Genomic DNA, 24750 nt, shown 5'->3' with positions numbered 1-24750 from the left:
TACGTAAAATAGAAACACAGAAAAGTACTGAGCGATGGAGAGACCACGAACGCGGAACGTATTATGGACCACGGACTGGCAAACAAACTGGCAACCACGCACTAAAGAAGCAAACTCTGATTTTAAACTCACCTTATTTGTCCCCGGAAAGCGCCAGAGTCGATGCACGGAGTGGACGGAACAAGCCTCGCTTCCATAGCCGAAGGTCAAAAATCCATTTAAACGTGTAGTCCCCGGTGTCCACTCGATCTTACCCAAAAAGCCGAGAAGCGATACCGCAATGGCATCCGGAGAAGGCGCTGGCTGTCGGGATGGAGGTTAGCGGGTCAGAGGTCCGGCACTGAAGGTCTGCGTTCATTATTCACCGTGTGCATTTCACTCTATATCCACTTTCTAATGTATAGCACTTGATAAGGATTAACAGTTTAAAAACAGAAATGCAAGACATCAGAAAATACATTTATTTTTTACTTTCATAACATGAGAGGTGTCATACAATAACAAATATGAGCTTTAAAATCACATTCCTAAGTTAAAAATATACATAAAAATAGATATATGGATCATTACACAAATCACTACTCAAAGGACCTATGTTAAATAACTGCTTCAATATTAATTAACAATAACATTTGGCCAAGGCAGTCCTTGTAAATAGACATATAAATAGACAAATAAAATCATGACATATGTGCCGTAGAGCCTGAGATAGAGAAAAATAATAAGGAATTCTGCTTTTACTACCATCTCAGAAATATTGCCAGAATTAGAGGTTTTGTCTCAAGACAGGACTTAGAGAAACTTGTTCATGCTTTCATCACCAGCAGGGCCGATTATTGCAATGGTCAATGGATTTAAAAAGTACTGTTTCTTGTTTAAAAACCACTTCATGGCTACAATACATGACAGATATGCTAATCGAATATGAAACCGATTACTCGGATCAATAGGATCAGGTCATTTAGAAAAAACAAGGGTTCACTCAAAACAAGGTGCCTCAGCATTCAGTTATTATCAGCTTTCAGAAGAGATCAGATGTGCTTCAACAGTAGACACTTTTAAATCTAGATTAAAAACACATCAGTTTAACTTTGCATTTACTGAATGATTTAAAACAGTACGAATAAAACAGTACAAAAGAATAAAACAGTATGAACCTTACCTGTTATAAAGGGAATGAAGCTTACGGTATGGTGCTTACCTGCAGAAATAAATAAAGTACAATAAGAACACACAGAACTTCAATTTTCAAAATTATTTTAACATTAAATGATGATTATTTTACTGGTTTACCTGTTTGTGATTACCACAGGATCCCGTCACCTGGCTGCGGTCTTCATTTGGTGAACGGTTCTTCACTCATAATTGACCTATACAAGAAATAGAGAAGAATAATAAGCAATTCTGCTTTTACATGTAGATGTGTGCCCCAAGAACACAGACACACCGGCTCCAAAAAGTTTAAACAGTACACATTTCTGTTATTTTAATGTGGCAAATGTGTCAGCTTTAAAAGAAGCATACATTACCTTTTAAAGAGGAAATACCTTTTGCATGAAATACCTTTACTCCCAGCATAAGCAAGCAATTTTCAAAATGCTTTTAAAAGTAAATAGTGATTATTTTACTTGTTTACCTGTTTGTGATTACCATGGAATCCTGTCACCATCATTTTTAAGCTTGTAAAGCAAATAATGAAATATTGACTTAGTAGGAAAAAATATTTTGGAAGTATCGTGATAAATGATGAAGAAAATATTTTGCAAAGTGATGGTTAGCACACGGTTGATGGTACCTATTAAATTCCATCATATTTTTTTATTCCTACTATGGAAGTCAATGGTGACTATCTGCTGTGGGTTTACCATCATTCCTCAAAATACCTTCTTTTGTGTTACTCAGAAAAAAACTAATCCTCGTGTTGTTGTAAGCCTGTATGCATGAGTAAATGATGACAGAATTATCATCATAAATTGAAATATCCCTTTAAACTGTATTTCCCCCCTTAAACCTAAACTTATTTTCCTACAGCAAGTCATTTAGGTAATCAAGAAAATACTTTACCCGTTGTCTTTGTGAGTTAAACAAATACAGCTACGCTTCCAGGTCTGTCGACGTTGCTGTGGTTTTTCGACAGCTGTAGTATGAAGGGTAGCGAATGAATGAATACATTGCAAAAAATCATTTCTTACTTGTTATTTCGAACTGTTTTAACTATACAAATATCTAGAAAGTCTTAAAATAAGATGCATTTTTTGATGAGCAAAATGCCCTAAGAAAATAAACCTAGCCTTTAGGGAGAAAAAACTCAGAATTTGGGCTTAAAACAAGCAAATAAATCTGCCAAAGGGGTAAGAAACAAATCTAGATATAAACACTTAATTCAAGAAAAATTGTCGTAGCCCATTGGCAGATTTGTTGGCTTGTTTAATGTACATGCATGTACAATATTTCAATTTGTCTTGTATTTATTAGCATTTTGTATTGCCCAACGCTGTCTAGGTTGTTTAACTGTTGTCATTTTCTTATAAAAGCCTTTATAATTTATTAGTTTGGATGATTGCCATTCCCGAGAACCTCTTATATTGGAAGTAAAAGAATCATCTAAGCATTATTTTGTGCTCTTAGACATGTAGCCGTTTGATTGTGGTTCTATTTAATGGCTAGTCTATTCGTTTGGAATGGTCAAACGGCTATTAGATTTTCACTGACAGCCCAAATTAAGCCTTGTTTTAGCCTAGACACTTATTCGCTGTCTATTAAAAGTTATGTAGTCGTTGAATAGCCGCTTTTTTGATGACTAATGTATTCTTGGGCCGTGGTTAGACGTCTCTTGGATTTTACGTAAAACGACAAGCGAATCTATTTTTAACACAAAGGTCAGGGGAGAGCGCGAACGCAGTCCCCCACTATCAGAAATTTTGCAGTCGAGATTCCCACATTTGGGGAATTCGCAAAGGGTCAGCCCAACCGGAGTGCAATGGCTGAGCCTCGCCCTGGGTGAACCACCTTCATGATCATGGTGTCTCCCCTGCCAGGTAAGTATGAGCGACACCCTTTGAGGCCAGACGGCCGCATCTTCCTGTGACCGATCACATCGACGGCGCCCCCGGAGGCCGTCCGACTAACATTTCATTTACTGTGTGTGACCAGGTGGAAAGCGCACGAAGCCACGTCTGAGACCAAACATTCTTCGAGATCTACCCTGTTTTTATTCCGTTTCCAGCCCGGTTGAACCGTGTAGAGTGAAATATGTGAAACAATTTAAATCAAATGGATTTAAATTGCGCATTCAAATATATGGTTTCGTTATTACAAAGTAACTTTACGTGGAATAGAAACAAAAAAAAATGTACAGAGCAATCAAGAAACAACGAAAGCATAGCAATTTTAGAACGTGGATAAATAAAAACACAGGGCTCAATGACTTACCCGTTGTCGTTGTGAGTTAAACAAGTACAGCTATGCTTCCAGGTCTGTCGACGTTGCTGTGGTTTTTCGACAGCTGTAGTATGAAGGGTAGTGAAAAAAGTTTTCAGGTGTTTTTAACATTCCAATCGGTCTCGTTCGCTTTTGTTGCGCCTTCAGCTGTGTCGAGGATGTTTAATTCGTCCTCGTATCACCTCCGCAAACTTGTAAAGAAATTAAATAAATACATTACAAAAACATTTCTTTATCAGCGTGTTCATTTCCACGCAAGCTTTTCGTTAAACCAATAAAGCCAACGAAATCACAGCAATTTTAAAACACACGGATTAGAAAAAACACCGTCATTCACGCACAAAAGAAGCAAATTCTTTTTTTTATACTTGACTTATTTATCCCCGAGATGGGGAGCGCACCATTCATGGAAACACTGCAATACCATGTTGATGCATGGAGTGGAAGGAGCAAGCTCCGCTTCCATTTCCGAAGGTCAAAAATCCATTTAACATATAGTCCCCGGATAGGAGACGTATCAGACATTAAACTGATAAGAACAGATACTACACTTGATCTTAGCCAAAAGGCCGAGAAGCGATACCGGAATAGACGCAGCCAAAGGGGGAGCCGGCGAAGGCGCTGGCTTTTGGGGTGGAGGCTAGCGGGCATTTAACTCTATACGTTCTCATTGTATAACCCAGAGGTAGAACGTTGAGCTAGCAAATCAGAAGTTCATGTTTTAATGCAGGATCTGATCCACGCTCATGAGAGAGAGAGAGAGAGAGAGAGATAGAGAGAATTTAGAATTTTCAAAAAACCTTTATTACAAATTAAAACATTTTCATAACCTCAAATCAGAAAAAACAAAGAAAAAAATATATATAGTAACGGAAATAACAAAAAAATAAGCCAACATAGGAGCAAAGAACAAATCATCTTCAATAACCAGACACAGAGCTCCTCCATAATACCAAATCAATTCAAAAGAAAGAAGATCATTCATTGCTTTAAAGTATCTAAAACCAATAAGGATTCTAGATTTAACTTATTTTAAAAACTGCTAATGTATCATGGCTTCCGGGTCTGTCAACGTTGCTGTGGTTTTTCGACAGCTGTAATATGAAGGGTAGAGTGAAAAAAAATATTTAAGTGTTTTGAACATCCCAATTTGTTCGTTTACTTAGTATTTTCTTAATGTTTTCGAGTTAAAAAATAATTCTTAAATCGAGATACATTTACTTAATAAGCAAAGTGGCTTAGAATTTAAGTCTTGTTTACTGAAATAAATTCTAAAATGTAATAGGTTAAGGCTTAAAACAAGTAAAAATATCTGCCAGTGGGGTAAGAAAAATAAACCTAAATTGAGTTTATTATTGAATTAAGTTGAAACTAGAATTAAGTTTATTTTTCTTACCCCGCTGGCAGATATTTTTTATTTGTTTTAAATATAAACCTGTTGATTTTTATAATTTATTTCAATTATTTTACAAAGTATGCGATCTGATTTTTTTAATCGCGGTGTTTCTTTTATTCCTCGTTTCTTTTCCGTGCATTTGCTTTATTTATTTATTTTTGCTTGTTGCATTTAAATGCACATTTGATTTGTTGCCACATTATTATGTGTTAATGTATTTTTTAACATGTTTATCAACAAAAAGTGCGTTATTATAATTAATTATATAGCTGTGAAATATATACAAGAATTCCCAGCAAAAACAAAACGTTTTTATAACAATTTTCTATTACAATACATAATATCTTAAGCCACTTTGCTTACCAAGTAAATGTATCTCCATTTAAGCATTGTCAGATATTCACTAGAAAACAAGACAAAAACAGTAAGTAAGATATTAATTTACTTTTTTCTTTCAAACATAAATTTACAGACGGCTGGAAATTTTTAATAAAATAACTAGCCATACCTATTCGGGTCTGCTCCCGTTTGCTGTGATGACGGGGGACTTAGTCCAAAGCACATTTTGAGGAATACTTACACATTTTACTTCTTATTTCTTTGAAATTAATTATGCATACACTATGGATTAAAAATGTCCCGACTGCGAACCTGATAAAACCCAGGTAAAAAGCAAATACAAATAAACCATTTTGATTTAGCAAAAGTTTACAAATAAATGCACTCCTTGCACACAACAAGCACGTCTAGTTACCATTCATATTTTGCGTGATTTAAGTTTCGTCGCATACATTTTGGAAGGCACACGATAAAAACAAAATAAGGCTTTTAATGTATGCCGACCTCATTCTCCGTTGAGGGCTTATCAATCATAATAAACGCTGTTAACTCTTCTCATTGAATGGTCTAAATCCAATGCTGGTAAAGAAATCAAATGTGCATTTAAACGCAACAAGCAAGCCGTAAAGCAATGGATGCAGGCAAACAAACGAGGAATAGCACATACACCACGATTAGATCATCGGGTCGCATACTTTGGAATTAATAAGAAATAATTATTCAGTCTAAAGAAATAAGAAGTAAAATGTCTAAGTATTTCTCCAAATGTGCACACTCATTACAATAAACGGGAGCAGACACGAATAGTTATGTATGTCTCGTTATTTTATTTAAAATTGATAAGCTGTCTAACATATGATATATTTTGATAATACGAAATGCTAAAAAAATAATATAACACCAATCGACAATATCTGTTATTGTTATTTTTACAAGTAAATTCATGTGTAGGAGAAAACAAAGCAGCTGTCAGTCCATACTATATTGAGTGGCCATCGTAGTGGTGCAACCTGAACGATGTTTTCCCTACTTCCGGTCAAAGCCGCCATTTTGTGAAATAGGCATATAGGTGACGCTGGAGCACGCGGCCATTGTCTCTGTTCAACAAAACAAGTATATATATACACAAACGCATATTTTTCCTCAATCAATCACCGAATACAAGGTGCAATTCGATGCCAACTGACCCTTCTCTCTGGTTTCATGTTTGTAAGGAAAATTAAGGGGGAAATTACGATAGCATTTCAGCCAAACATTCATTCGTGCCACGCTGCTTTTCTTTGAACGAAAAAAAACCCTCTGCTCCCCCTACACAATTTCTTCTCCTGTTATTTTATGCTTAAAACAAGCAAATAAATCTGACTACAGGGTAAGAAAAAATTCGTGAACTTTTCCCATAAACACTTAATTCAAGAAAAATTGTCCCACCCCACTGGCCATTTTTTATCCACAATACACATTCGATGTCTGCAGGCACCATTGTCTTTGTTCAACGCAAACAATTCTGTTGCGTTTTTCTTTGAACGAAGTGCTCCGCCTAGATAATTTGACCCATATTCACATGGGTTTGTTTCTCGTTTTTTTTCTTTGAGAACAATCTATATAGCGCCTTCCACAATCGTTTTGGTGTTAGCTTTACGTAAAATAGAAACACAGAAAAGTACTGAGCGATGGAGAGACCACGAACGCGGAACGTATTATGGACCACGGACTGGCAAACAAACTGGCAACCACGCACTAAAGAAGCAAACTCTGATTTTAAACTCACCTTATTTGTCCCCGGAAAGCGCCAGAGTCGATGCACGGAGTGGACGGAACAAGCCTCGCTTCCATAGCCGAAGGTCAAAAATCCATTTAAACGTGTAGTCCCCGGTGTCCACTCGATCTTACCCAAAAAGCCGAGAAGCGATACCGCAATGGCATCCGGAGAAGGCGCTGGCTGTCGGGATGGAGGTTAGCGGGTCAGAGGTCCGGCACTGAAGGTCTGCGTTCATTATTCACCGTGTGCATTTCACTCTATATCCACTTTCTAATGTATAGCACTTGATAAGGATTAACAGTTTAAAAACAGAAATGCAAGACATCAGAAAATACATTTATTTTTTACTTTCATAACATGAGAGGTGTCATACAATAACAAATATGAGCTTTAAAATCACATTCCTAAGTTAAAAATATACATAAAAATAGATATATGGATCATTACACAAATCACTACTCAAAGGACCTATGTTAAATAACTGCTTCAATATTAATTAACAATAACATTTGGCCAAGGCAGTCCTTGTAAATAGACATATAAATAGACAAATAAAATCATGACATATGTGCCGTAGAGCCTGAGATAGAGAAAAATAATAAGGAATTCTGCTTTTACTACCATCTCAGAAATATTGCCAGAATTAGAGGTTTTGTCTCAAGACAGGACTTAGAGAAACTTGTTCATGCTTTCATCACCAGCAGGGCCGATTATTGCAATGGTCAATGGATTTAAAAAGTACTGTTTCTTGTTTAAAAACCACTTCATGGCTACAATACATGACAGATATGCTAATCGAATATGAAACCGATTACTCGGATCAATAGGATCAGGTCATTTAGAAAAAACAAGGGTTCACTCAAAACAAGGTGCCTCAGCATTCAGTTATTATCAGCTTTCAGAAGAGATCAGATGTGCTTCAACAGTAGACACTTTTAAATCTAGATTAAAAACACATCAGTTTAACTTTGCATTTACTGAATGATTTAAAACAGTACGAATAAAACAGTACAAAAGAATAAAACAGTATGAACCTTACCTGTTATAAAGGGAATGAAGCTTACGGTATGGTGCTTACCTGCAGAAATAAATAAAGTACAATAAGAACACACAGAACTTCAATTTTCAAAATTATTTTAACATTAAATGATGATTATTTTACTGGTTTACCTGTTTGTGATTACCACAGGATCCCGTCACCTGGCTGCGGTCTTCATTTGGTGAACGGTTCTTCACTCATAATTGACCTATACAAGAAATAGAGAAGAATAATAAGCAATTCTGCTTTTACATGTAGATGTGTGCCCCAAGAACACAGACACACCGGCTCCAAAAAGTTTAAACAGTACACATTTCTGTTATTTTAATGTGGCAAATGTGTCAGCTTTAAAAGAAGCATACATTACCTTTTAAAGAGGAAATACCTTTTGCATGAAATACCTTTACTCCCAGCATAAGCAAGCAATTTTCAAAATGCTTTTAAAAGTAAATAGTGATTATTTTACTTGTTTACCTGTTTGTGATTACCATGGAATCCTGTCACCATCATTTTTAAGCTTGTAAAGCAAATAATGAAATATTGACTTAGTAGGAAAAAATATTTTGGAAGTATCGTGATAAATGATGAAGAAAATATTTTGCAAAGTGATGGTTAGCACACGGTTGATGGTACCTATTAAATTCCATCATATTTTTTTATTCCTACTATGGAAGTCAATGGTGACTATCTGCTGTGGGTTTACCATCATTCCTCAAAATACCTTCTTTTGTGTTACTCAGAAAAAAACTAATCCTCGTGTTGTTGTAAGCCTGTATGCATGAGTAAATGATGACAGAATTATCATCATAAATTGAAATATCCCTTTAAACTGTATTTCCCCCCTTAAACCTAAACTTATTTTCCTACAGCAAGTCATTTAGGTAATCAAGAAAATACTTTACCCGTTGTCTTTGTGAGTTAAACAAATACAGCTACGCTTCCAGGTCTGTCGACGTTGCTGTGGTTTTTCGACAGCTGTAGTATGAAGGGTAGCGAATGAATGAATACATTGCAAAAAATCATTTCTTACTTGTTATTTCGAACTGTTTTAACTATACAAATATCTAGAAAGTCTTAAAATAAGATGCATTTTTTGATGAGCAAAATGCCCTAAGAAAATAAACCTAGCCTTTAGGGAGAAAAAACTCAGAATTTGGGCTTAAAACAAGCAAATAAATCTGCCAAAGGGGTAAGAAACAAATCTAGATATAAACACTTAATTCAAGAAAAATTGTCGTAGCCCATTGGCAGATTTGTTGGCTTGTTTAATGTACATGCATGTACAATATTTCAATTTGTCTTGTATTTATTAGCATTTTGTATTGCCCAACGCTGTCTAGGTTGTTTAACTGTTGTCATTTTCTTATAAAAGCCTTTATAATTTATTAGTTTGGATGATTGCCATTCCCGAGAACCTCTTATATTGGAAGTAAAAGAATCATCTAAGCATTATTTTGTGCTCTTAGACATGTAGCCGTTTGATTGTGGTTCTATTTAATGGCTAGTCTATTCGTTTGGAATGGTCAAACGGCTATTAGATTTTCACTGACAGCCCAAATTAAGCCTTGTTTTAGCCTAGACACTTATTCGCTGTCTATTAAAAGTTATGTAGTCGTTGAATAGCCGCTTTTTTGATGACTAATGTATTCTTGGGCCGTGGTTAGACGTCTCTTGGATTTTACGTAAAACGACAAGCGAATCTATTTTTAACACAAAGGTCAGGGGAGAGCGCGAACGCAGTCCCCCACTATCAGAAATTTTGCAGTCGAGATTCCCACATTTGGGGAATTCGCAAAGGGTCAGCCCAACCGGAGTGCAATGGCTGAGCCTCGCCCTGGGTGAACCACCTTCATGATCATGGTGTCTCCCCTGCCAGGTAAGTATGAGCGACACCCTTTGAGGCCAGACGGCCGCATCTTCCTGTGACCGATCACATCGACGGCGCCCCCGGAGGCCGTCCGACTAACATTTCATTTACTGTGTGTGACCAGGTGGAAAGCGCACGAAGCCACGTCTGAGACCAAACATTCTTCGAGATCTACCCTGTTTTTATTCCGTTTCCAGCCCGGTTGAACCGTGTAGAGTGAAATATGTGAAACAATTTAAATCAAATGGATTTAAATTGCGCATTCAAATATATGGTTTCGTTATTACAAAGTAACTTTACGTGGAATAGAAACAAAAAAAAATGTACAGAGCAATCAAGAAACAACGAAAGCATAGCAATTTTAGAACGTGGATAAATAAAAACACAGGGCTCAATGACTTACCCGTTGTCGTTGTGAGTTAAACAAGTACAGCTATGCTTCCAGGTCTGTCGACGTTGCTGTGGTTTTTCGACAGCTGTAGTATGAAGGGTAGTGAAAAAAGTTTTCAGGTGTTTTTAACATTCCAATCGGTCTCGTTCGCTTTTGTTGCGCCTTCAGCTGTGTCGAGGATGTTTAATTCGTCCTCGTATCACCTCCGCAAACTTGTAAAGAAATTAAATAAATACATTACAAAAACATTTCTTTATCAGCGTGTTCATTTCCACGCAAGCTTTTCGTTAAACCAATAAAGCCAACGAAATCACAGCAATTTTAAAACACACGGATTAGAAAAAACACCGTCATTCACGCACAAAAGAAGCAAATTCTTTTTTTTATACTTGACTTATTTATCCCCGAGATGGGGAGCGCACCATTCATGGAAACACTGCAATACCATGTTGATGCATGGAGTGGAAGGAGCAAGCTCCGCTTCCATTTCCGAAGGTCAAAAATCCATTTAACATATAGTCCCCGGATAGGAGACGTATCAGACATTAAACTGATAAGAACAGATACTACACTTGATCTTAGCCAAAAGGCCGAGAAGCGATACCGGAATAGACGCAGCCAAAGGGGGAGCCGGCGAAGGCGCTGGCTTTTGGGGTGGAGGCTAGCGGGCATTTAACTCTATACGTTCTCATTGTATAACCCAGAGGTAGAACGTTGAGCTAGCAAATCAGAAGTTCATGTTTTAATGCAGGATCTGATCCACGCTCATGAGAGAGAGAGAGAGAGAGAGAGATAGAGAGAATTTAGAATTTTCAAAAAACCTTTATTACAAATTAAAACATTTTCATAACCTCAAATCAGAAAAAACAAAGAAAAAAATATATATAGTAACGGAAATAACAAAAAAATAAGCCAACATAGGAGCAAAGAACAAATCATCTTCAATAACCAGACACAGAGCTCCTCCATAATACCAAATCAATTCAAAAGAAAGAAGATCATTCATTGCTTTAAAGTATCTAAAACCAATAAGGATTCTAGATTTAACTTATTTTAAAAACTGCTAATGTATCATGGCTTCCGGGTCTGTCAACGTTGCTGTGGTTTTTCGACAGCTGTAATATGAAGGGTAGAGTGAAAAAAAATATTTAAGTGTTTTGAACATCCCAATTTGTTCGTTTACTTAGTATTTTCTTAATGTTTTCGAGTTAAAAAATAATTCTTAAATCGAGATACATTTACTTAATAAGCAAAGTGGCTTAGAATTTAAGTCTTGTTTACTGAAATAAATTCTAAAATGTAATAGGTTAAGGCTTAAAACAAGTAAAAATATCTGCCAGTGGGGTAAGAAAAATAAACCTAAATTGAGTTTATTATTGAATTAAGTTGAAACTAGAATTAAGTTTATTTTTCTTACCCCGCTGGCAGATATTTTTTATTTGTTTTAAATATAAACCTGTTGATTTTTATAATTTATTTCAATTATTTTACAAAGTATGCGATCTGATTTTTTTAATCGCGGTGTTTCTTTTATTCCTCGTTTCTTTTCCGTGCATTTGCTTTATTTATTTATTTTTGCTTGTTGCATTTAAATGCACATTTGATTTGTTGCCACATTATTATGTGTTAATGTATTTTTTAACATGTTTATCAACAAAAAGTGCGTTATTATAATTAATTATATAGCTGTGAAATATATACAAGAATTCCCAGCAAAAACAAAACGTTTTTATAACAATTTTCTATTACAATACATAATATCTTAAGCCACTTTGCTTACCAAGTAAATGTATCTCCATTTAAGCATTGTCAGATATTCACTAGAAAACAAGACAAAAACAGTAAGTAAGATATTAATTTACTTTTTTCTTTCAAACATAAATTTACAGACGGCTGGAAATTTTTAATAAAATAACTAGCCATACCTATTCGGGTCTGCTCCCGTTTGCTGTGATGACGGGGGACTTAGTCCAAAGCACATTTTGAGGAATACTTACACATTTTACTTCTTATTTCTTTGAAATTAATTATGCATACACTATGGATTAAAAATGTCCCGACTGCGAACCTGATAAAACCCAGGTAAAAAGCAAATACAAATAAACCATTTTGATTTAGCAAAAGTTTACAAATAAATGCACTCCTTGCACACAACAAGCACGTCTAGTTACCATTCATATTTTGCGTGATTTAAGTTTCGTCGCATACATTTTGGAAGGCACACGATAAAAACAAAATAAGGCTTTTAATGTATGCCGACCTCATTCTCCGTTGAGGGCTTATCAATCATAATAAACGCTGTTAACTCTTCTCATTGAATGGTCTAAATCCAATGCTGGTAAAGAAATCAAATGTGCATTTAAACGCAACAAGCAAGCCGTAAAGCAATGGATGCAGGCAAACAAACGAGGAATAGCACATACACCACGATTAGATCATCGGGTCGCATACTTTGGAATTAATAAGAAATAATTATTCAGTCTAAAGAAATAAGAAGTAAAATGTCTAAGTATTTCTCCAAATGTGCACACTCATTACAATAAACGGGAGCAGACACGAATAGTTATGTATGTCTCGTTATTTTATTTAAAATTGATAAGCTGTCTAACATATGATATATTTTGATAATACGAAATGCTAAAAAAATAATATAACACCAATCGACAATATCTGTTATTGTTATTTTTACAAGTAAATTCATGTGTAGGAGAAAACAAAGCAGCTGTCAGTCCATACTATATTGAGTGGCCATCGTAGTGGTGCAACCTGAACGATGTTTTCCCTACTTCCGGTCAAAGCCGCCATTTTGTGAAATAGGCATATAGGTGACGCTGGAGCACGCGGCCATTGTCTCTGTTCAACAAAACAAGTATATATATACACAAACGCATATTTTTCCTCAATCAATCACCGAATACAAGGTGCAATTCGATGCCAACTGACCCTTCTCTCTGGTTTCATGTTTGTAAGGAAAATTAAGGGGGAAATTACGATAGCATTTCAGCCAAACATTCATTCGTGCCACGCTGCTTTTCTTTGAACGAAAAAAAACCCTCTGCTCCCCCTACACAATTTCTTCTCCTGTTATTTTATGCTTAAAACAAGCAAATAAATCTGACTACAGGGTAAGAAAAAATTCGTGAACTTTTCCCATAAACACTTAATTCAAGAAAAATTGTCCCACCCCACTGGCCATTTTTTATCCACAATACACATTCGATGTCTGCAGGCACCATTGTCTTTGTTCAACGCAAACAATTCTGTTGCGTTTTTCTTTGAACGAAGTGCTCCGCCTAGATAATTTGACCCATATTCACATGGGTTTGTTTCTCGTTTTTTTTCTTTGAGAACAATCTATATAGCGCCTTCCACAATCGTTTTGGTGTTAGCTTTACGTAAAATAGAAACACAGAAAAGTACTGAGCGATGGAGAGACCACGAACGCGGAACGTATTATGGACCACGGACTGGCAAACAAACTGGCAACCACGCACTAAAGAAGCAAACTCTGATTTTAAACTCACCTTATTTGTCCCCGGAAAGCGCCAGAGTCGATGCACGGAGTGGACGGAACAAGCCTCGCTTCCATAGCCGAAGGTCAAAAATCCATTTAAACGTGTAGTCCCCGGTGTCCACTCGATCTTACCCAAAAAGCCGAGAAGCGATACCGCAATGGCATCCGGAGAAGGCGCTGGCTGTCGGGATGGAGGTTAGCGGGTCAGAGGTCCGGCACTGAAGGTCTGCGTTCATTATTCACCGTGTGCATTTCACTCTATATCCACTTTCTAATGTATAGCACTTGATAAGGATTAACAGTTTAAAAACAGAAATGCAAGACATCAGAAAATACATTTATTTTTTACTTTCATAACATGAGAGGTGTCATACAATAACAAATATGAGCTTTAAAATCACATTCCTAAGTTAAAAATATACATAAAAATAGATATATGGATCATTACACAAATCACTACTCAAAGGACCTATGTTAAATAACTGCTTCAATATTAATTAACAATAACATTTGGCCAAGGCAGTCCTTGTAAATAGACATATAAATAGACAAATAAAATCATGACATATGTGCCGTAGAGCCTGAGATAGAGAAAAATAATAAGGAATTCTGCTTTTACTACCATCTCAGAAATATTGCCAGAATTAGAGGTTTTGTCTCAAGACAGGACTTAGAGAAACTTGTTCATGCTTTCATCACCAGCAGGGCCGATTATTGCAATGGTCAATGGATTTAAAAAGTACTGTTTCTTGTTTAAAAACCACTTCATGGCTACAATACATGACAGATATGCTAATCGAATATGAAACCGATTACTCGGATCAATAGGATCAGGTCATTTAGAAAAAACAAGGGTTCACTCAAAACAAGGTGCCTCAGCATTCAGTTATTATCAGCTTTCAGAAGAGATCAGATGTGCTTCAACAGTAGACACTTTTAAATCTAGATTAAAAACACATCAGTTTAACTTTGCATTTACTGAATGATTTAAAACAGTACGAATAAAACAGTACAAAAGAATAAAACAGTATGAACCTTACCTGTTATAAAGGGAATGAAGCTTACGGTATGGTGCTTACCTGCAGAAATAAATAAAGTACAATAAGAACACACAGAACTTCAATTTTCAAAATTATTTTAACATTAAATGATGATTATTTTACTGGTTTACCTGTTTGTGATTACCACAGGATCCCGTCACCTGGCTGCGGTCTTCATTTGGTGAACGGTTCTTCACTCATAATTGACCTATACAAGAAATAGAGAAGAATAATAAGCAATTCTGCTTTTACATGTAGATGTGTGCCCCAAGAACACAGACACACCGGCTCCAAAAAGTTTAAACAGTACACATTTCTGTTATTTTAATGTGGCAAATGTGTCAGCTTTAAAAGAAGCATACATTACCTTTTAAAGAGGAAATACCTTTTGCATGAAATACCTTTACTCCCAGCATAAGCAAGCAATTTTCAAAATGCTTTTAAAAGTAAATAGTGATTATTTTACTTGTTTACCTGTTTGTGATTACCATGGAATCCTGTCACCATCATTTTTAAGCTTGTAAAGCAAATAATGAAATATTGACTTAGTAGGAAAAAATATTTTGGAAGTATCGTGATAAATGATGAAGAAAATATTTTGCAAAGTGATGGTTAGCACACGGTTGATGGTACCTATTAAATTCCATCATATTTTTTTATTCCTACTATGGAAGTCAATGGTGACTATCTGCTGTGGGTTTACCATCATTCCTCAAAATACCTTCTTTTGTGTTACTCAGAAAAAAACTAATCCTCGTGTTGTTGTAAGCCTGTATGCATGAGTAAATGATGACAGAATTATCATCATAAATTGAAATATCCCTTTAAACTGTATTTCCCCCCTTAAACCTAAACTTATTTTCCTACAGCAAGTCATTTAGGTAATCAAGAAAATACTTTACCCGTTGTCTTTGTGAGTTAAACAAATACAGCTACGCTTCCAGGTCTGTCGACGTTGCTGTGGTTTTTCGACAGCTGTAGTATGAAGGGTAGCGAATGAATGAATACATTGCAAAAAATCATTTCTTACTTGTTATTTCGAACTGTTTTAACTATACAAATATCTAGAAAGTCTTAAAATAAGATGCATTTTTTGATGAGCAAAATGCCCTAAGAAAATAAACCTAGCCTTTAGGGAGAAAAAACTCAGAATTTGGGCTTAAAACAAGCAAATAAATCTGCCAAAGGGGTAAGAAACAAATCTAGATATAAACACTTAATTCAAGAAAAATTGTCGTAGCCCATTGGCAGATTTGTTGGCTTGTTTAATGTACATGCATGTACAATATTTCAATTTGTCTTGTATTTATTAGCATTTTGTATTGCCCAACGCTGTCTAGGTTGTTTAACTGTTGTCATTTTCTTATAAAAGCCTTTATAATTTATTAGTTTGGATGATTGCCATTCCCGAGAACCTCTTATATTGGAAGTAAAAGAATCATCTAAGCATTATTTTGTGCTCTTAGACATGTAGCCGTTTGATTGTGGTTCTATTTAATGGCTAGTCTATTCGTTTGGAATGGTCAAACGGCTATTAGATTTTCACTGACAGCCCAAATTAAGCCTTGTTTTAGCCTAGACACATATTCGCTGTCTATTAAAAGTTATGTAGTCGTTGAATAGCCGCTTTTTTGATGACTAATGTATTCTTGGGCCGTGGTTAGACGTCTCTTGGATTTTACGTAAAACGACAAGCGAATCTATTTTTAACACAAAGGTCAGGGGAGAGCGCGAACGCAGTCCCCCACTATCAGAAATTTTGCAGTCGAGATTCCCACATTTGGGGAATTCGCAAAGGGTCAGCCCAACCGGAGTGCAATGGCTGAGCCTCGCCCTGGGTGAACCACCTTCATGATCATGTTGTCTCCCCTGCCAGGTAAGTATGAGCGACACCCTTTGAGGCCAGACGGCCGCATCTTCCTGTGACCGATCACATCGACGGCGCCCCCGGAGGCCGTCCGACTAACATTTCATTTACTGTGTGTGACCAGGTGGAAAGCGCACGAAGCCACGTCTGAGACCAAACATTCTTCGAGATCTACCCTGTTTTTATTCCGTTTCCAGCCCGGTTGAACCGTGTAGAGTGAAATATGTGAAACAATTTAAATCAAATGGATTTAAATTGCGCATTCAAATATATGGTTTCGTTATTACAAAGTAACTTTACGTGGAATAGAAACAAAGAAATGTACAGAGCAATCAAGAAACAACGAAAGCATAGCAATTTTAGAAATATTAGAATTTTAGAATTTTAGTTTTATAAATAAAAACACAGGGCTCAATGACTTACCCGTTGTCGTTGTGAGTTAAACAAGTACAGCTATGCTTCCAGGTCTGTCGACGTTGCTGTGGTGTTTCGACAGCTGTAGTATGAAGGGTAGTGAAAAAAGTTTTCAGGTGTTTTTAACATTCCAATCGGTCTCGTTCGCTTTTGTTGCGCCTTCAGCTGTGTCGAGGATGTTTAATTCGTCCTCGTATCACCTCCGCAAACTTGTAAAGAAAATAATTAAATACATTACAAAAACATTTCTTTATCAGCGTGTTCATTTCCACGCAAGCTTTTCGTTAAACCAATAAAGCCAACGAAACCACAGCAATTTTAAAACACACGGATTAGAAAAAACACCGTCACTCACGCACAAAAGAAGCAAATTCTTTTTTTATACTTGACTTATTTATCCCCGAGATGGGGAGCGCACCATTCATGGAAACACTGCAATACCATGTTGATGCATGGAGTGGAAGGAGCAAGCTCCGCTTCCATTTCCGAAGGTCAAAAATCCATTTAACATATAGTCCCCGGATAGGAGACGTATCAGACATTAAACTGATAAGAACAGATTTTTTCTTTTGACTGGTTTTTATTGATACATAATCACATATTTAAACAAGTGTACATGAAACAATAAATTAAGTAAAAATACTAATGTACAAATGCAGGTGAAAAGTCAAAAACTAGTCAAGAAAATCCAAACAACGAGGGTTAAAACACCACTAAAATCCTGAATCCCTAAAACACACCACATGTTAAAATACAAATGAAGCACCTAAAATGACCCATGTAAAAGCATGCAATCCTTAAAACCTTGTAGAACGAGAAAAAAAAGTTAAATATAGTTTATTGTTTCTTTTACATATATTAAAAGTGCTTCCAGTGTGTTTTAAAAGCCAGAATAAAACAATACAACAAAGCTGGTGAGTAATCCTCAATGACTAAAACATTTTAAATAATAAAAGTCTTAAAAACAATACTCTGTTGTGCTTGACTGGGGAGGTGAGCCTTCCCTATGGGCCCACTCTCACCCTTCAGTCCCAGGCAATCAAACCCGGTTTCAGGGGCCCAGAGGAGATCCGTACCCTCTGGCCCGCTGCTCCCGTAGCCGAAAGTGGTGAGGGTACATCTACGGGCGACCAAGGTCGGTGGCGGCCAGGACCCTCTCTGTGGCAACCCCGGCCCCCCCCATCCGAATGATTAGGCGCGGTGCCCCTGCAGCAAGTTCTCAACCGTCCTTATAGTGGCGTGGAGGGGCACCGTCACCCGTTTCCCCACCAGCAGGTTTCTGGAAGTCCAGATTGCAAGCTTTATAGCGTTCAGGGTGAGCCAGAGCGTCGTGAACTGTTCCGATGTTAATTCCTTTGTCCTCTGGCCCACCCCTAGGACGGCGAGATTATAGTCCATCTGGACCCCACCCACTGGCAGGCACGGGAAAACCAGGGGGTCGGTCGCGGTCCACTGGTCCTGTGCAGCGCCGCACTCCCAGAGGACGTGCCGCACGGTCTCTTCGTGGTTGCACCCGAGCCGTGGGCACTTTGCGTTGGCGGCCATGCCGCGGGAGTGCATAACCGCCCTGGTCGGTAGGATCTCATGGGCCACCATCCACATCAGGTCCTTTTGATGGTTCTGAAGGGCAGGGTGGGCTGCGTTCCTCCATACTGTTTTTGCCTCAATCTCCGTTAGGCCTGGTACTGGGCTCACCTTCTCCCGGTCCTGCACAACAGAGATAATCATTTTATGGTCCTTTAAAACATTCAAATTTTCACTTTCTAAGTCATGTTTCCTTAGAAATTTCTTAATAAAAGCATATTCTTTTGGCAAGTTAAAAGACACTGGGGTTCTAAGATCTACTGTTAAAATTTTTAAATAGCGTAAATACGACCCCATCCAGAATTTGACTATTGCTGTGGTCTTTTCACTGGATGGGGATGTGGCATACTTCAAATGTAAAGCAGTAAAATTACTCCCTAGGAAAAGACCAAGGTCTGGGAGTCCTTTGCCTCCATTTTCCTTTCGTTTTTTGACGGTTTCTCTCTTTATCCTCTCCCACCTGGACCCCCAGAGAAAATAAAAGACAGCACGTTCCACTGCTAAAATGAAAGACCTGGGGGGGCTAAAAACAGAACACAACAATAAAAACAGAGGTAAAATCACTGCTTTAAAAACCAAAATTTTTCCTTCCATTGTCAAAGTCCTTAGTCCCCACAAACCTAATCGCTGTCTTACTTTCCCCAAAGTATCTGTCCAATTTCCACGTCCACCACCCTCCCTGTCAAATTTTACGCCTAGAATTTTTATGTCAGTATTCCTCAGAGTCACGTCCAGTCCTCCCACATTTATGTCATCCCACTGTCCGAAGAGCTGGGCCTCAGACTTGTTTCTATTTAATTTAGAGCCTGAGGCCTGTCCATAAAAATCTGTTAGTTCCAAAGCTCTTCGGACAGATAAAAAGTCAGTCGTTAAAATAGTCACATCATCCATATATACAACACATTTTGTTATCAAACCTCCCGGTAGTCTAAGTCCTTCGATCCGTTGGTCCCTTCTCAAGAGCTGTGCCAGTGGCTCAATGCATGCCACGTACAAGAGCGGGGATAACGGGCACCCTTGACGGACGCCGCTGTGTATATTAACAGCCTTTGTTAAATGCCCATTTACTAGAATTTTGCTGGTTATGTCATTATACAGCAATGCCACCCATTCTAAGAACCTCCCTGGGAAACCCATTTTCTCCAGTACCTGCAATAGGTACTGGTGCGAGACACGATCGAAAGCTTTTTCGAAATCTAAATTTAACACTATAAGGCCAATGTTTCTGTCTCTCGCAAAACAGATGGCATCTCGGATCAATATTAGGCTGTCTGTGATCCTCTTCCCGGGCACAGCACACGCTTGATCCGGGTGGATCACGTCTTTTAAAAACATGGACATGCGTGTCGCTAAAAGCTTGCTAAAAAGTTTACAATCCAAATTTAAAAGGCTGATTGGTCTCCATGTTTTTAAGTCTGTTCTATCTCCTTTTTTATGTAAAAGCGAAACAATACCTAGTCTAAAACTGTCAGGTAGTCGGTCTAGTCTGTCAAAATCATTAAAAATCATTAAAAGTTCAGGTGCTAAAATGTCCCAAAATTTTGAATAAAATTCCACGGGAAGGCCGTCACTCCCCGGCGACTTACCTGTTTTAAAATCCTTCATACATTTTGTAAGCTCTATTAAAGTAAAATCTTGGGTTAAAATAGCACACTCATTTTCAATTTTATTTTCTAAAATTCCCAGAATATTTCCTATGGCTTCCTCGGTTACCTCTTTTTTATTGTATAAATCTGCATAAAATGATTCTACTTCTTTTAATATCTCTTCTGTGTTACTGGCTTCCTTCTCCCCATTTTTTAATTTGGTTATTACCGCTTTATTTGTTAAAATCCTCTTAAAAAAATATCTTGTGCACTTTTCGCCTTCTTCCAGATCTTTTTCCTTACTTCTTAAAATCAACCCTTTGTTTCTTTGTTTTTCTAACTCAGCCATTTCTTTTTTAACCTCCTTTAGCTCTTCATTAAAATCAAACCCTTCGTTTACCAACTTGAAATACCTTTGTAATCTTTTTTGCAGTCCCGACATGCGTCTCTTTTCTTTGTTCTTTTTTTCAATGCCTTTCTTTCTAAAAAACAGTCTCGTCCGGTGTTTTACCATTTCCCACCACTGTGCACGTGAGTCAAAGAAGTCCTGGAGGGTCTGCCATTCGTTGAATTGCTCCCTGTAATCACTAACTATCTCCTCCTCCTGCAACAGGGAGCAATTCATTTTCCAGATCCCTCCCCCTACTGTCAGTTTTGTATTGAAAGAAATGGTGCAAGACAGCATAGCGTGATCGGAAAAAAACATAGGTGTTAATATAGCATCAGTTGGCGGGCAATCACGTACAAAAATGTAGTCAATACGAGAGGCGTTGGTGCCATCACCACTGACCCAGGTGTAGCCCAGCTCTCTTGGATGCAAAGTCTTAAAACAGTCAGTCAATTTAAAATCCTTAACTAAACTTTGCAATAAAACTGACGTCTTGTCAAACTTAAAATCTTCCCCCGCCCTTTTCCTATCAGTCTTTGCTAAAACACAATTAAAATCTCCCCCCATCACTAATGGTATCCTCCCCAACATGTGGGACTGCAGTTCCTCTAAAAGCTCATACCTATCATTTTTACCTGTAAAACCATACAAATTAAAGACATTAAAATCTCTATCTAAAAAAGTCAGGTTTGCTAAAATAGCCCGTCCATTTCTTACCACCGTGCTCCCCTTCACCAGGATGTGAGGGTTATTTATTAAAATCGCGACTCCATCATTTTTGTTGAAGTTGGACCCGCTCCATATGGAGGGTCCCGGCGTCCAAATCTCCTCCCATCTCCTGTAACTAGATAAAAAAGGTAAAGCACACTCTTGTAGTAAAAAAATATCTGACTTTTGAGATTTTAAAAAGGATAAAATAGTGTTTGCTCGGACCGTGGAGCTCACACTCCTTACATTAATTGTTGAAATTGTGAGAGCCATGATTAATAAATTAGGTAAAAAAGGCATAAGCTTAAAAAGGAATTAAAACATCATGTAAAAAATGTGAGCCTTTAAAATTCATTACAAAAGTATTTTCTAAAACATGAGAACAATTTAAAACCAAGCTGTTAGCCTAAAAACTCAATTTCCTGTGAAACAGGTTCTTCCTTTATCCCTATGAGAGAGGGATCAGGAGGGTTAACCTGTTTCACCCCCGAGCTAATAGCTCTAGGGGTAGATGTTTTCAGCTCTATTGACAGAAAAGAAACTTCATTGGGAGAATCGGTTGGGAAAATCCTGTTCAGGTCCCCGGAAGAGGAGGAATCTGACACAAGTCCCATCCGATCACGTTTCCTCAATTCTTTTGAAAGGGGTGACTCAGCTACCCTTTTTTATTTGTCAATTGAGCACATGGCAAACTTAACAATAACTCACTTTCTCCATTCTCTTCGACACTTTTTTCATTTTCCTGGTCTTTACTTTCTAAACCGTCTTCCACTTCATTACCTTCCTCTCTCTGTACTGGCTGTGGCTCCTCCTCCCCCTCCACCTCTCCTTCAATCTCAGTTCTTGGCGGGAAGTTTGAATTTTGTGGCTCCGCCTCCTCGTTATCTCGACCGTTACTCTGAGCCGCCATTTTGTTAGCTTTTACTTTGTTGGCAAACGATTTAGGGCAATCTCTGTAAAGATGATTAAACTCTCCACAGAGGTTGCACTTCCTGCCATTGGGACAACTTTCAAAAGTATGCCCAATTTCTCTACATTTCCCACAGAAAGGCTTTTGGCAGGCTTCAATTAAATGTCCCATCTCACCACATCGTCGACATAGTTTAGGCATTCCTTGGTAATAAATGTAGCCTCTGTTTTCTCCAAGCACAATCACCGATGGTAGATGTCTCAGGCCCTGGAACCCCTGGGGGTCTTCCCATTGTTTTATAGGGACCCTCCAGGAACAGTTCCATATGCCATCCTCATCAAACATCTTCATGGCTTGTCCTCTCACAGAGCAATATCTCCCCAACCATGTGCATATGTCTTCTCCATTAACGGTTTCATTAAACATCCTGACAATTACCACTTTATTGGTGTTGTCAGTCAGTTTTTCCACTTTAAAAATGGAGAAGAGGGTCGTAACACTCTGAAACCTTGACCAAAAGTCATTTAACAACGCAGCAGTCTTAAAACTCACGTCAAACCCCTTATTAAAAGGTAGAGAAATTATACAATTTAAATCGTTCGGCGTGAACTTTAAGCTTTGTTGTATAAGTTTGCGGGAAAAATCTAATCTGGACATTTGGGGTAATGTGCCGTCTTTCTCAATAAAAGAAAAACGCACACTGTGGTGCCTCCGCACGCCGGCGCGAGCCGCCATGATGGAGGCACCAACAGCCTTTTAAAAATAGGAGAAAAACCACCAATAAATATTTAAAAGAACGATGCAATAAATAACTAAAAAAATAAAAGGACGATAAATGATAAAACAGCCGAATAAATAAGTAAAAGGCACTCTACCTGTGAACGCTGGTGTATTTTCTCCTTCCCGGCGAGCTGTAAAAGATACCTGAATAAAGGATAAAAACCACCACGTAAATCCAAAAGAAAACTGGAAAAACTGACGTTCACAAGTAAAGTCCGGATATAATCCCTGTCCGAAGAGACTAAAACCACTGACAGGTAATAGTCTGTATTCTAAACAGAGAAGTCGATCGCAGTCACGTCCTGTTGAACTTAGCCAAAAGGCCGAGAAGCGATACCGGAATAGACGCAGCCAAAGGGGGAGCCGGCGAAGGCGCTGGCTTTTGGGGTGGAGGCTAGCGGGCATTTAACTCTATACGTTCTCATTGTATAACCCAGAGGTAGAACGTTGAGCTAGCAAATCAGAAGTTCATGTTTTAATGCAGGATCTGATCCACGCTCATGAGAGAGAGAGAGAGAGAGAGAGAGAGAGAGATAGAGAGAATTTAGAATTTTCAAAAAACCTTTATTACAAATTAAAACATTTTCATAACCTCAAATCAGAAAAAACAAAGAAAAAAATATATATAGTAACGGAAATAACAAAAAAATAAGCCAACATAGGAGCAAAGAACAAATCATCTTCAATAACCAGACACAGAGCTCCTCCATAATACCAAATCAATTCAAAAGAAAGAAGATCATTCATTGCTTTAAAGTATCTAAAACCAATAAGGATTCTAGATTTAACTTATTTTAAAAACTGCTAATGTATCATGGCTTCCGGGTCTGTCAACGTTGCTGTGGTTTTTCGACAGCTGTAATATGAAGGGTAGAGTGAAAAAAAATATTTAAGTGTTTTGAACATCCCAATTTGTTCGTTTACTTAGTATTTTCTTAATGTTTTCGAGTTAAAAAATAATTCTTAAATCGAGATACATTTACTTAATAAGCAAAGTGGCTTAGAATTTAAGTCTTGTTTACTGAAATAAATTCTAAAATGTAATAGGTTAAGGCTTAAAACAAGTAAAAATATCTGCCAGTGGGGTAAGAAAAATAAACCTAAATTGAGTTTATTATTGAATTAAGTTGAAACTAGAATTAAGTTTATTTTTCTTACCCCGCTGGCAGATATTTTTTATTTGTTTTAAATATAAACCTGTTGATTTTTATAATTTATTTCAATTATTTTACAAAGTATGCGATCTGATTTTTTTAATCGCGGTGTTTCTTTTATTCCTCGTTTCTTTTCCGTGCATTTGCTTTATTTATTTATTTTTGCTTGTTGCATTTATATGCACATTTGATTTGTTGCCACATTATTATGTGTTAATGTATTTTTTAACATGTTTATCAACAAAAAGTGCGTTATTATAATTAATTATATAGCTGTGAAATATATACAAGAATTCCCAGCAAAAACAAAACGTTTTTATAACAATTTTCTATTACAATACATAATATCTTAAGCCACTTTGCTTACCAAGTAAATGTATCTCCATTTAAGCATTGTCAGATATTCACTAGAAAACAAGACAAAAACAGTAAGTAAGATATTAATTTACTTTTTTCTTTCAAACATAAATTTACAGACGGCTGGAAATTTTTAATAAAATAACTAGCCATACCTATTCGGGTCTGCTCCCGTTTGCTGTGATGACGGGGGACTTAGTCCAAAGCACATTTTGA

General features: G+C 37.2%; 5 non-coding genes and 1 pseudogene across 5 annotated transcripts; all 6 read right to left on the bottom strand.

Annotated features, from left to right (window-relative positions):
• Positions 1-2881: 2881 nt before the first annotated feature.
• On the bottom strand, positions 2882-3046 carry LOC135764368 (U1 spliceosomal RNA). Its single transcript, XR_010539919.1, has one exon. It is a non-coding gene; the product is annotated as a U1 spliceosomal RNA (small nuclear RNA).
• Positions 3047-3831: 785 nt separating this feature from the next.
• On the bottom strand, positions 3832-4022 carry LOC135764513 (U2 spliceosomal RNA). The gene has a single exon (XR_010540060.1). It is a non-coding gene; the product is annotated as a U2 spliceosomal RNA (small nuclear RNA).
• A 5671-nt stretch (positions 4023-9693) lies between these two features.
• On the bottom strand, positions 9694-9858 carry LOC135764369 (U1 spliceosomal RNA). The gene has a single exon (XR_010539920.1). It is a non-coding gene; the product is annotated as a U1 spliceosomal RNA (small nuclear RNA).
• Positions 9859-10643: 785 nt separating this feature from the next.
• On the bottom strand, positions 10644-10834 carry LOC135764514 (U2 spliceosomal RNA). The gene has a single exon (XR_010540061.1). It is a non-coding gene; the product is annotated as a U2 spliceosomal RNA (small nuclear RNA).
• A 5671-nt stretch (positions 10835-16505) lies between these two features.
• On the bottom strand, positions 16506-16670 carry LOC135764386 (U1 spliceosomal RNA). The gene has a single exon (XR_010539935.1). It is a non-coding gene; the product is annotated as a U1 spliceosomal RNA (small nuclear RNA).
• Positions 16671-17474: 804 nt separating this feature from the next.
• On the bottom strand, positions 17475-17655 carry LOC135764556 (U2 spliceosomal RNA; annotated as a pseudogene).
• Positions 17656-24750: the final 7095 nt, after the last annotated feature.

Source organism: Paramisgurnus dabryanus, chromosome 9 (assembly GCF_030506205.2).
Source record: "Paramisgurnus dabryanus chromosome 9, PD_genome_1.1, whole genome shotgun sequence".
Taxonomy (NCBI): Eukaryota; Metazoa; Chordata; class Actinopteri; order Cypriniformes; family Cobitidae; genus Paramisgurnus; species Paramisgurnus dabryanus.
This window is presented reverse-complemented; position numbering and strand designations above follow the sequence as displayed.